Below are 11,707 nucleotides of genomic sequence, written 5' to 3' on the forward strand. Positions count from 1 at the left end.
TCCGCCCGTCTCGGCCTCCCAAAGTGCTGGGATTACAGGCTTGAGCCACAGCGCCCGGCTGATTTACTTTCTTTTTCTAGCTTATTTAGAGGAAAGTTAAAAAATAACATTTCAGATGTACTTTTTCCTCTAAATATGCATTTAAGGCCAGAAATTTTCCTATATGAACTATGCTTAGAGTACGTACTTTGAATAATTTTGATTATTTTGTATTGAGATTTACTTTGTACCCAAAATATGGCCAGTTTTGGTGAATGTTCCATGTACACTTGAAAGATTTTGTATTTTGATGTTGTTGGATTCTATACACATCAACTGGGTCACATTTCTCAGTTAAGTTTTTCAGAATGTTTATCTCTACTATATATCTGTTTTAGATTATATTATTGGTTATTGAGAGAGGTGAATTTTAGTCTCCTACTTTAATTGTGTTTTTTTCTATTTCTTCTTCTATTTTATCAATTTTTGTTTTACATATTTAGAAATTATATTATTTGGTGCATATAGACTGAAAATTGTTATATCTTCCTGGTAAATTGATTGCTTCCTAATTATGAAATATTCCTTTTCTCTGGTGACTTTTCCTGCCTTAAAGCCTACTTTGCCATTAATTTCTATATCAGTTTCCCTTTTTCACTGTTTTCTTAATATCTTTTCCCACAATTTTGCTTTTAAAGTTTGTGTCCTTAACAAGTTGTTTACTTGTAATAGCATATAGGTGAATTTTTCTAATTTTTCTAATTTTCTAATTCAGTTTGATTGTCTATTTATTGGCATGATTACATTATTTATATTTAACATAGTTACAGAGATAAATGTGTTTATATATACTATCTTTTTTCTTTATATGGTTAACTTTTTTCTATCTGATATATTTCTTTTCCTTCTCTTTTCTGGGGGGAGAAGGGTTTAATTTTATATATACTTTATATAAACATCTAATATATATAATATTCAATATTTAATTATATAAATATACATATTAGATGTTTATATATAGTATATCTAATATTATATATTAGATATTTATATATGATATCTAATATTATATATTAGATGTTTTATAATCTATTGAAATGTACCATATATTATTTAATTATATAATTTTTATATAATTTAATTTTTATATAACTTAATATATAGTATATGTACATATACTATATGTTAAAAAATATATGAATGTACCATACATTAATTATTTAGTTATTATTTATAGTAATTATATAATTACTACATAGTTACCATACATTACTATATATTATTTACTATACATTATTTATTTTAATTGTATTATTATATATTAATTATATTATATTAATACTAATTATTAATTACTAAATATTATTTAATTTTATAATTATTATATAAATATATATATCTTAACTTGTTAGCCATACAATATTTTACCCTTTTAGTTGTCACCCTAATAATTATGTGTATTCTTAGGTATTTGCAGTCCAGTATAATTACTTTTATTATTCCCCTGATAATACCAATGCCTTAGAACAATTTCACTTCTTTTGTCATCTGCATGCCTTTTATCTTATGTTTGGCATGCATCTTAATTCTATATGTATTTTAAATTGCATAAGAAACTGTTATTATTGCTTTGTACAGGCAATAGTCAGTCACTTATGTTTCCTTATATGTTCCTTTATTCCCTCCTGCATTTCTACATCTCCATCTAGCATCACTTTTCTTCTGCCTAAACAACTCCCTTTAGTGTTTCTTTTAGTGAAGTTACTTGGCAATAGAGTTGCTCAATGTGTTTTGCAAAATATCTTATCAAAATATTTTATTTTCATTTTTGAAAAATATACTTCTTGGTATAAAATTCTAAGTTGACAGTTATTTTATTTCAACACTTTAAGTATTGTTTTCTTATAACCTACCTTCTATTGTTTCTATTGAGAATTTGACTTCAGTTTTATTGCTACTCGCTTAAATTATTTTCTCTGCTTGTTCTCAAAATTATCTGTCTTTGATTTTCAGAAGTTTTACTATGATATATATTTAGGTATGGTTTTGTTTGTATTTAATGTATTTGTCATTCACAGAGCTTCTTGAATCTGAGGGTTGAAGTCTTTTTCTTAGTTCTGGATGGTTCTTGACCACTGTTTTTCAAATATTTCTTCTGCCCCATTCTGTTTTCTTGTATGTCTCCAGTTATATATGGATTTTTCACTGTGTACTTCATGACTCTTACACTCCTTTGTTCTTTTCATTTTTTTATCTCTCTGTGCTTTCATTCAGATAGTTTCTATTGAGCTGTCTTCTAATTTACAAATAATTTCTTCTGTTGTGTCTAATCTGCTTGTTAAATCTATTCTTTTCAGTTATTAATTTTGAATATTTTTCTACTGCAGAATTTCAACTAGATTCTTTTTATTAAATTTAAATTATCTGGTGAAATTTTCCTCCATTGTTTCCTCCACCTTCTCCTGTATATCTTGGATATGTTAATCTTTTTAAAAAACTCATTTTAAGCCCTTATCTGCTAACCTCAATATTTGAATCACTTGTAGGTCCTTTTATTTTTAATTTTTATATTTTATATTTATATTCCCTTATACATTTCTCTATTTCCATCTAGCATAATTTTTCTTTCTTTTTTTTTCCTTTTTTTTGGGACAGGGTCTCACTTTGTCACCCAGGCTGGAAAGCAGTGGCACAATCACAGCCCACTGCAGCCTTGACCTCCCAAACTCAAGAAATCCTTCCACCTCAGCCTCCCAGGTAGCTACGACCACAGGAACACATCACCAACCCTGTTTTTTGTTTGTTTGTTTGTTTTAGTTTAGTTTAGTTTTGTTTTTTGGTAAAGACAGGGTCTCATTATGTTACCTAGTCTGGGAGTTGGCTGATCACTTTATTCTCATGAGGAATTGTGTTGTGTTAAGTCAAATGTGATTGCAGCTTCAGAAAGGCTCCATCTGCCTCTGGTTAATCCATGTTCTTAGGGTAGAGTTTTTTAGTGATTCTAAGAGCCTAGCATATTCACCTGGGCCCCTTCTCTTGGAGGTTCCTGAACTACCTTGTTTCCTCAACTAGTCATGCTTGCTAAATATGCTTCTCCACTGTCCAGATGCTTTTCCCCCAACACTCCCACTCCCCAACCGTGCGCCCCCCGCCTCCCCACTTGCCTTCTTTCCTGTGAAGCTTCAGGACTCAGCAAATGTCTTAAAGGGAACCTTGTCCACGTATCTGGCTTAGGATTTTTTTTCTTTTCTTCTCATTAAAATCTTGTTTCTTCCAATCTCTAATTTCTCTTCTTCAACTCCAGAAGATTTCTAGAGTTTCCACTGGTTTCTCTGCTTCCCACTAATGATCCTCTACCTAACCAGAATCTTAGCCTCCTTCCTCTGCACTAGGAATCCGCAAATGCTTCTAGGGAAAAATGTGACTGCAAAGCATCATCTAATCAATCCATGATTTCTCTCCTCTGTGTAAAATATTGGTGCTTCTAGTCCTGGTTAATTCAACAACTCCCCAGTGCCTTTAAATTTTTTTTTTTTTTTTTTGAGACAGTCTTGCTGTGTGGCCCAGGCTGGAGTGCAGTGGTGTGATTTGGGCTCACTGCAAGCTCCGCCTCCTGGGTTCTCACCATTCTCCTGCCTCAGCCTCCCGAGTAGCTGGGACTACAGGTGCCCACCACCACGCCCGGCTAATTGTTTTGTATTTTTAGTAGAGATGGGGTTTCACCATATTAGCCAGGATGGTCTCGATCTCCTGACCTCGTGATCCACCCACCTCGGCCTCCCAAAGTGCTAGAATTACAGGCATAAGCCACCGTGCCCGGTCAGTGCCTTTAAATTAAAAAAAAAAAAAAAAAAAAAAATCTTACCTGGCTTTTCAAATTGGTCTCAAGATCTTTTTTATTTTTTCTACCATACCACATGTAGTAGTCCACTACACATAAGTGAAGCCCCTCATGTGGTATTTTTAACATTGAAATTAAAAGTGGGTCAATATCTTCCCAGTTGTAGAAGCTGTAAGACATAAAACCTGAGTGCTACCAGTAGCCATGTTTAGCACTGCTGGAGAAATTTCACCACGATAAGAAACAATGAACCTAACACACAAAGAGATGCGTTTATGAGAGATGGAAAACATGTCCTGATAGCATTTAAAGTCCTGGAGTCCTAGTTTCAGTTTTTGTTAAGGCCCATTTTTACTTTTTTTTTTTAAATAGGATCTTGTTCTTTCATTCAGGCTGGAGTGCAGTGGCATGATCATAGCTTACTGCAGTCTCCAACTTCTGGGCTCAAGAAATCCTCCCATTTCAGCCTCTTGAGCAACTGGGAATACAGGTGTGTGCTAGCATGCCTGACTACTTTTTAAATTTTCTGTAGAGATGGGAGTCTCACTATATTGCCCAGACTTGTCTTGAACTCCTGACTTCAGGTAGTCCTCCTGCCTCAGCCCTTTAAAGTGCTGGGTTACAGACATGAGCCACCATTCCAGTCTCTTCTTATAGTTGGGATATTCTTTTATGTCTTGTATTTGCGAGTTAACACATTTAGCTTCTTCATAAACTAGTTTTGGTTTGGTGTATGTTATTTTAAAAACTGGCAGTCCTGATTAATATAGAAATATGTTACTTGGAATTGGAGTGTTATAAATGACAGATTATAAAATATGATGAGATGGGGGAACGAGGAATGTGAGCATTCCCTGATCTGTGGCCAGGTTGTCCCTGTTATGCAGTGTTGTGGTGGACAGACTCTAAGATTGTCCCTATGCTGCTCACCTCCTGGTGGTCAGACCCTGTGTGTGTACCCTTGAGTGGGAATGACCTCTGACTTTAATCAATAGAGAATATGGCAAAGATGATGCGCTATCACTCTCATGATTACATTATCTAAGACTCCATCTTGCCAGAATTTCACTCTCTTTCTCCCATGCTGGCTTTGAAGAACTAAATCACTATGTTATGAGAGGGCCTCTGAAGAGGGTCATGTGTCAGGGAACTGCAGGCAGCCTCTGGGAGTTTAGGATGGCCTCCAGTCAACAGCCAGCAAGAAGCTGACTCTCAATCTTACAGCAACAAGGAAATGAATTCTCTCAACACCTTAGAAGTGGATTCATCACCATTTGATCCTCCAGATGAGAACCAAGCTCTGACAGACATCTTGATTGCAGCTTTGCAGAGCGCCTGGTTAAAGCATGCTCAGACTCTTGGCTGGTAGAAACTGTGAGATAATAAATTTGTGTTGTGTTAAGCTGGTGTATTTGTGATAACTTGCTACTCAGCAATTGAAAAGTAATACAATTAATTAAACAGTTGAGGGCCAGGAGAAGATAATGGAATGCACTTGTCATTGGAAGGGGGGACTTGTTTCCAACTCCTAATGTTTCTTTTCATGCAGAGAGGGCTCCTCCAACTGTAAGACATTTGCTTTCCCCCAACCTCATTCACCGAGGAGATGTGAGTTGGAGGAAGACCTATGTTATTGGTGAATTTTGAGAGAAAAGCTGGGCGAGTATGTCCTCATCCTTCCTTTTCCCTTCTTCCTGGAATCAGGCTGCCCCATAGTTGGCACATGCTCTTCCTGGTGTTTCCAGTGGCACATCCCTATGGAATTGCTTATGCCCCCACTTCCCAGCAGGGCCCATTTTTCTGCACCCATGCCAGCATTCAGTATTAATGCACACCTTGGCCTTTCCATTTTGTAGTCAACATCTAGATCTTGCTCTCTTAAGTGTTATAGTTTGTTGTGTTTTTCACACATTTATTAGCACTTGAATAGCACTTGAAATGATTTTGCTATTTTCTATTACCATCTTTTGACAATTTTAGAATGTGTATATTTTACTTAGTGACTTGGTTGAGCTTTTTTACATATTAAGAAATGAACTCTTTCTCCTATATATTCTGGCTACTTTTACATTTAATACAGAAGTTTAGCATTTTATACAGTTAAATCTTACATGTTTATCCTTCTCCTTTTTCTCTTCTATCCCTTTTCTCTTTCTCCTCCTCCTCCCACTTCTTCTCCTTCTTTTTCACTTTTGTGCTTAAGTTTTGTGATTAAGAGATGAGTTAAATATCCACTGTACTTTCTTATTGTTTCATTATTCATATTTAACTCTTTAATTCAACTAGAATTTAGTTTACTATATATTATAAAGCGAGTAGCTATTTTTGTAAATAATTCATTGTTCAAACACCAGCATTTATTTGTGAAACTATGTGCTACAGGTTTGTTTGGAGCCCATTTTTCTGTTCTATTAGATTATGATGATTTTCTATAGTCAAGTGATAAAACCTATTTAACAAACTTTCAATTGCACAGCCTTAATTTCAAAGGTAAAGAGAACTAACATGTGCTGAGTTTTTCTGTGGTTTCAGGCCACTTTACACAAGAGAGATTTCTGAGGTGAAGTCACTGTGATAGGCACATGACAGGCAAGTGACAGGGTGATGTCCTAACACTGTGTAACTCCACATTACCTACATATTCCTGCCTCTCTGCACAGACCGAGGATCTCATAGAATTAACTCCAGCCAAATTCTAGTTACCTCACTTATCAGACCAACAAAGTAGCATTGTCTCCACATTTTATTTTTTTAAAAAAGAGTCATGCCACCCTAAAGCCAGTGAAATTGTGGTTGAGAGGGTGGGAGATGGGGTAAGAGGGATAAATGTTGGGTGATGGTGGAGGAGAGGAAGCCCTATAAACACTACACATCTCTCATTACTCAAAGCAAGCATCCTAACCCTGCAGGCTTTTGGGAAAGCCCACTCACTAGCTTGGGATATCATTAGTAGAAAAATATATGATTCCCAAAGCAAAGGGTCCTCTGCAGTCTCTCTTTTCTTGGCATACATTTACTCCAGCCTGTAGATTTTTCTCTTAGTCATAATAATTCCTGTGAATTTATCCATCCCTTATCTACTAGGGGAAATTTCCCAAAGGCTCTGAGTCACTTCAGTCTAGAACTGGCCTCTGAAAACACCCCGGAGCCTCCAAGCTGCCTAGAAGAGCCCACTGGGAGGCCAGCCTCCTAGAGATAACAAAGTCCTCAGAGACAGGCAGATAATGACTGAACTCCAGGATCCCTGCAGACATGGCTGGAGCTGTCTCTGCTTCCGAGATCCAGAGGCTTCTTTTTGCAGTTGCCCCAAACTTTCTGGGAGTAATTAATACCAAAAGAAACCTCAGTAGACTAGTTAGTCAAAGTTTCAGAAAGTGGCCCTTTAGGGTGGCTCCATTCTGGGCTGAGGAAGCACAGGCTTCCCTCCTGCACTGTCACATTTATCTCTGCTATTTCCCATGTTACTTCCTCTGAATACTACACTGTGGGAAACACAGAGCATGCTGTGTGAGGAGTCAGGGTAGGAAATCTGGGATCTTCTTTTGGAAATCCCACAGTATTTCCATGTTGCCATGTGTTTTGATAGTGAGAACTGATTTTCAAAATGCATTTCCTGTTTATTAGCTTTAACCCCAGTAATGGACTCATGAAGTATACACCACATTCAGCTATTTACCAGTGTGGAGGCTGAGACTGGGATACAAATTTTGCACATAGATCTTTATGTACTATGTCTTTAAGTTCTGTGGGATAGACTCCCTTAAGTGTGATTGCTGTATCAAAATGTATGCCTGTCTCTGCATCCAACAAGCATATATGAAAAAAAAAACTCAACATCACCAATCATTAGAGAAATGCAAATCGAAACTACAGTGAGATTCCACCTCACACCAGTCAGAAAGGCTGTTATTAAAAAGCCAAAAAATAACAGTGGTTGGCATAATGTGGAGAAAAAAAGAATGCTTTACATGGGTGGGAATGTAAATTAGTTCAACCATTGTGGAAGACAGTGTGGCAATTTCTCAAAGACGTACAGGCAGAAATGCCATTTGACCCAGCAATCCCATTACTGGGTATATATAAATTATTCTATTATAAAGACCCATGCATGCATATGTTCACTGCAGCAATATTCACAATAGCAAAGACATGGAATCAATTGAAATGCCCATCAATGATAGACTGGATTAAAAAAGGTGGTACATATACACCATGGAATACTATGCAGCCATAAAAAAGAATGATATTATGTCCTCTGCAGGGACATGGATGGAGCTGGAGGCCGTTATCCTTAGCAAATTAATGCAGGAACAGAAAACCAAATGCCACGTGCTTTCACTTATAAGTAGGAGCTAAATAATGAGAACACATGTACACAAAAAGGGGAACAATGCACACTGGGGCCTACCAGAGGGCAGAGGGTGAGAGGAGGGAAAGGATCAGGAAAAATAACTAATGGATACTAGGTTTAATACCTGAGTGATGAAATAATCTGTACAACAAACCCCCCGGTACTTGTTTACCTATGTAACAAACCTGCACACTCTGCATATGTACCCTGGAACTTAAAAGTTAACAAACAAAAGTGTGCGCTTGTCTCAGTGTCACTACGTACTGCACATTCTGATCCACAAAGGCTACAGCAACTCACCCAAAGCAGAGGAATGGGCCTTTTTTCCTGAATCTTTTGTTTGCCCTGACTGTTGTACTTCTTTTAAGTGTGGGCCAATATCATGGATAAATGTCGTTTTACTGTTACTTGTTATTTTATTACTTATTATGTATTATTCTTTTGTTCTTTTTTGGTGACCAGCATGATTGACATGCACACTTCCTCTTCTGAGAGTTGTCTCTTTATGTTGTGTGTCAATTGTTCTATTGGATTATCTATTAGGAGAGATTTTAGTGTTAAGAAAACTAACCTTTGTCTGTCAAATATGATGTAGGGGAGGTTTGATGAAAATTGTGGATAGAAGGCAGGACTAACTTGCAGCTCCCACTAAGGTGGACAGAACAGCATGTGGAGACCCACATCATGAACTTTTGCTCCAAGAACCACCACAGGAACATAGGAAAACTGAAAGAATTCACAGATGCCTTGAAAGAAGCAGCTTGCCACTGCAAATGCTGTGAGACTGGAACAAGACAAGGATGCCCACTTTCACCACTTCTATCTAACATACTACTGGAAGTTCTAGCCAGAGCAATCAAACAAGAGAAAGAAATAAAGGTATCCAAATAGGTAAAGAGGAAGTCAAATTGTTGCTGTTTGCCGATGATATGATTGTATGCCTAGAAAGCTCTAAAGACTAATCCTAAAAGCTCCTAGATCTGATAAATGAATTCAGTGAAGTTTCAGGATACAAAATCAATGTACACAAATCAGTAGCACTGCTATACACCAACAGCAACCAAGCTGAGAATCAAACCAAGAACTCAACCCCTTTTACAATAGCTGTGAATAAAATAAAATGCTTAGGAGCATACCTAACCAAGTAGGTAAAGGACCTCTACAAGGACAACTACAAAACACTGCCGAAAGAAATCATAAACAACACAAACAAATGGAAACACATCCCATGCTCATGGAGGGGTAGAATCAATATTGCAAAATAACCATACTGCCAAAAGCAATCTACAAATTCAATGGAACTCCCCTCAAAATACCACCATCATTCTTCACAGAACTAGAAAAAACAACCCTAAAACTCATATGGAACCAAAACAGAGCCCACATAGGCAAAGCAAGGCTAAGCAAAAAGAACAAATCTGGAGGCATCACATCAACTAACTTCAAACTATGCTATAAGGCTGTGGTCACCAAAACAGCATAGTACTGGTACAAAAATAGGCACATAGACCAATGAAACAAAATGAGAACCCAGTAATAGAGCCAAATAATTACAGCCAAATGATCTTCGACAAAGCATACAAAAACATAACTTGGAGGAAAGAACACCCTATTGGAAAAATGGTGCTGGGATCATTAGCAAGCCACATGTTGAAGAATGAAACTGGATCCTCATCTCTCACCTTATACAAAAATCAACTCAAGATGGATCAGACTAAAATCTAAGACCTGGAACTATAAACATTCTAGAAGATTACATTGGAAAAACCCTTCTTGGCATTGGCTTAGGCAAAGACTTCATGACCAAGAACACAAAAGCAAATGCAACAAAAACAAAGGTAAATAGATGGTTCTTAATTAAACTAAAATGCTCCTGCAAAGCAAAAGAAATATGAGCAGACTAAACAGAATATCCACAAAGTGGGAGAAAATCTTCACAAACTATGCATTCAATAAAAGACTAACATCCAGAACCTACAAGGAACTCAAATAAATCAGCAAGAAAAAACAAATAATCTCATTAAAAATTGGGCTAAGGACATGAACAGACAATTCTCAAAAGAAGATCTACAAATGGCTAACAAACATGTGAAAAAATGCTCAACATCACTAATTATCAGGGAAATGCAAATCAAAACCACAATGCAATACCACCTTACTTCTGCAAGAATGGGCATAATAAAAAAAATTAAAAAAAAAAAAAAGATGTCGGCATGGATGCGGTGAAAAGGGAACACTTTTACACTGTTATTGGGAATGTAAACTAGTACAACTACTATGGAAAGCAGTGTGGAGATTCCTTAAAGAACTGTAAGTAGAACTACCGTTTGATCCAGCAATCCCACTACTAGGTATCTACCCAGAGGAAAGTAAGTCATTTTACAAAAAAGACTTGCCCTCACATGTTTACAGCAGCAAAATTTGTAATTACAAAAATATGGAATCAGTCCAAATGCCCATCAATCAATGAGTGGATAAAGAAAATGTGTTACATATATATGTACCATGAAATACTACTCAGCCATAAAAAGGAACAAAATAATGTCATTCACGGCAACCTGGATGAAGTTGGAGACTATTATGCTACATGAAGTAACTCAGGAATGGAAAGCCAAACATCATATGTTCTCACTCATAAGTGGGAGTTAATCTATAAGGATGCAGAGGCATAAGAATGATACAACGAACTTTGGGGGCATGGGGGATGGGTGGGAGTGGGGTGAGGGATAAAATAACACACATTGGCTACAGGGTACACTGCTTGGGTGATGGGTACACCAAAATCTCAGGAAACACCACTAAAGAACTTATCCATTGAACCAAATACCACCTGTTCCCCCAAAATTATTGAATTTTTAAAAAAGATATGATGTAACTATTTTCTTCCAATCTATCATTTTGCACTTGACTTGTTCATATAAATATATATTTTGCTATGCAGAATCTTAATAATCTTTTATGTTCTTAAAATTCAGCTTTTAGTGTAGTTGTTTCAACAATTATCTTGACAGCTTCTGAGTTTCTTCTCTTGCTTAAGAACCATGGCACAGTTGTGCAGATGCTAATTAAAGGAATCACACTTTGCTCAAATCTCCAACAAAAAAATTTCAGAATTCTTGCTTAGGCAAACAGGAAACCAAATGTAGTATTGACCTTTGTCATTTTTTAGATAAGACCCATCAACAAATAAAGTCACATTAAGATTTCGAAGGCGAAAATCTAGATGATCAGCCTTTGGCATTCTTCCTGATAAAAACATCATTGCAGCTCAGTCATCAGGTAAGGGGAAAAGAGTATAATTTCACTAGTTGAAAAATTTAGCTGAAGCTGCAGTCACTTGGAGGCAAAAGGACTTAAGTCTTGGCTTCTGGATCAAGAGACAAGCTATAGGCAACGAGCCACTGATGGGTGTTTTACATTCATGTCTCAAGACCATGACCTGAACTTATCTGGACACACAGAAAAAAAACCAAAAAACAAAAAACAGAAAACCAAAAAAAAAATGTTTATCATAATCTGGAAGACCCAGCAATGGT

The sequence above is a fragment of the Macaca mulatta genome, chromosome 9, assembly GCF_049350105.2.
Source record: "Macaca mulatta isolate MMU2019108-1 chromosome 9, T2T-MMU8v2.0, whole genome shotgun sequence".
Classification (NCBI taxonomy): domain Eukaryota; kingdom Metazoa; phylum Chordata; class Mammalia; order Primates; family Cercopithecidae; genus Macaca; species Macaca mulatta.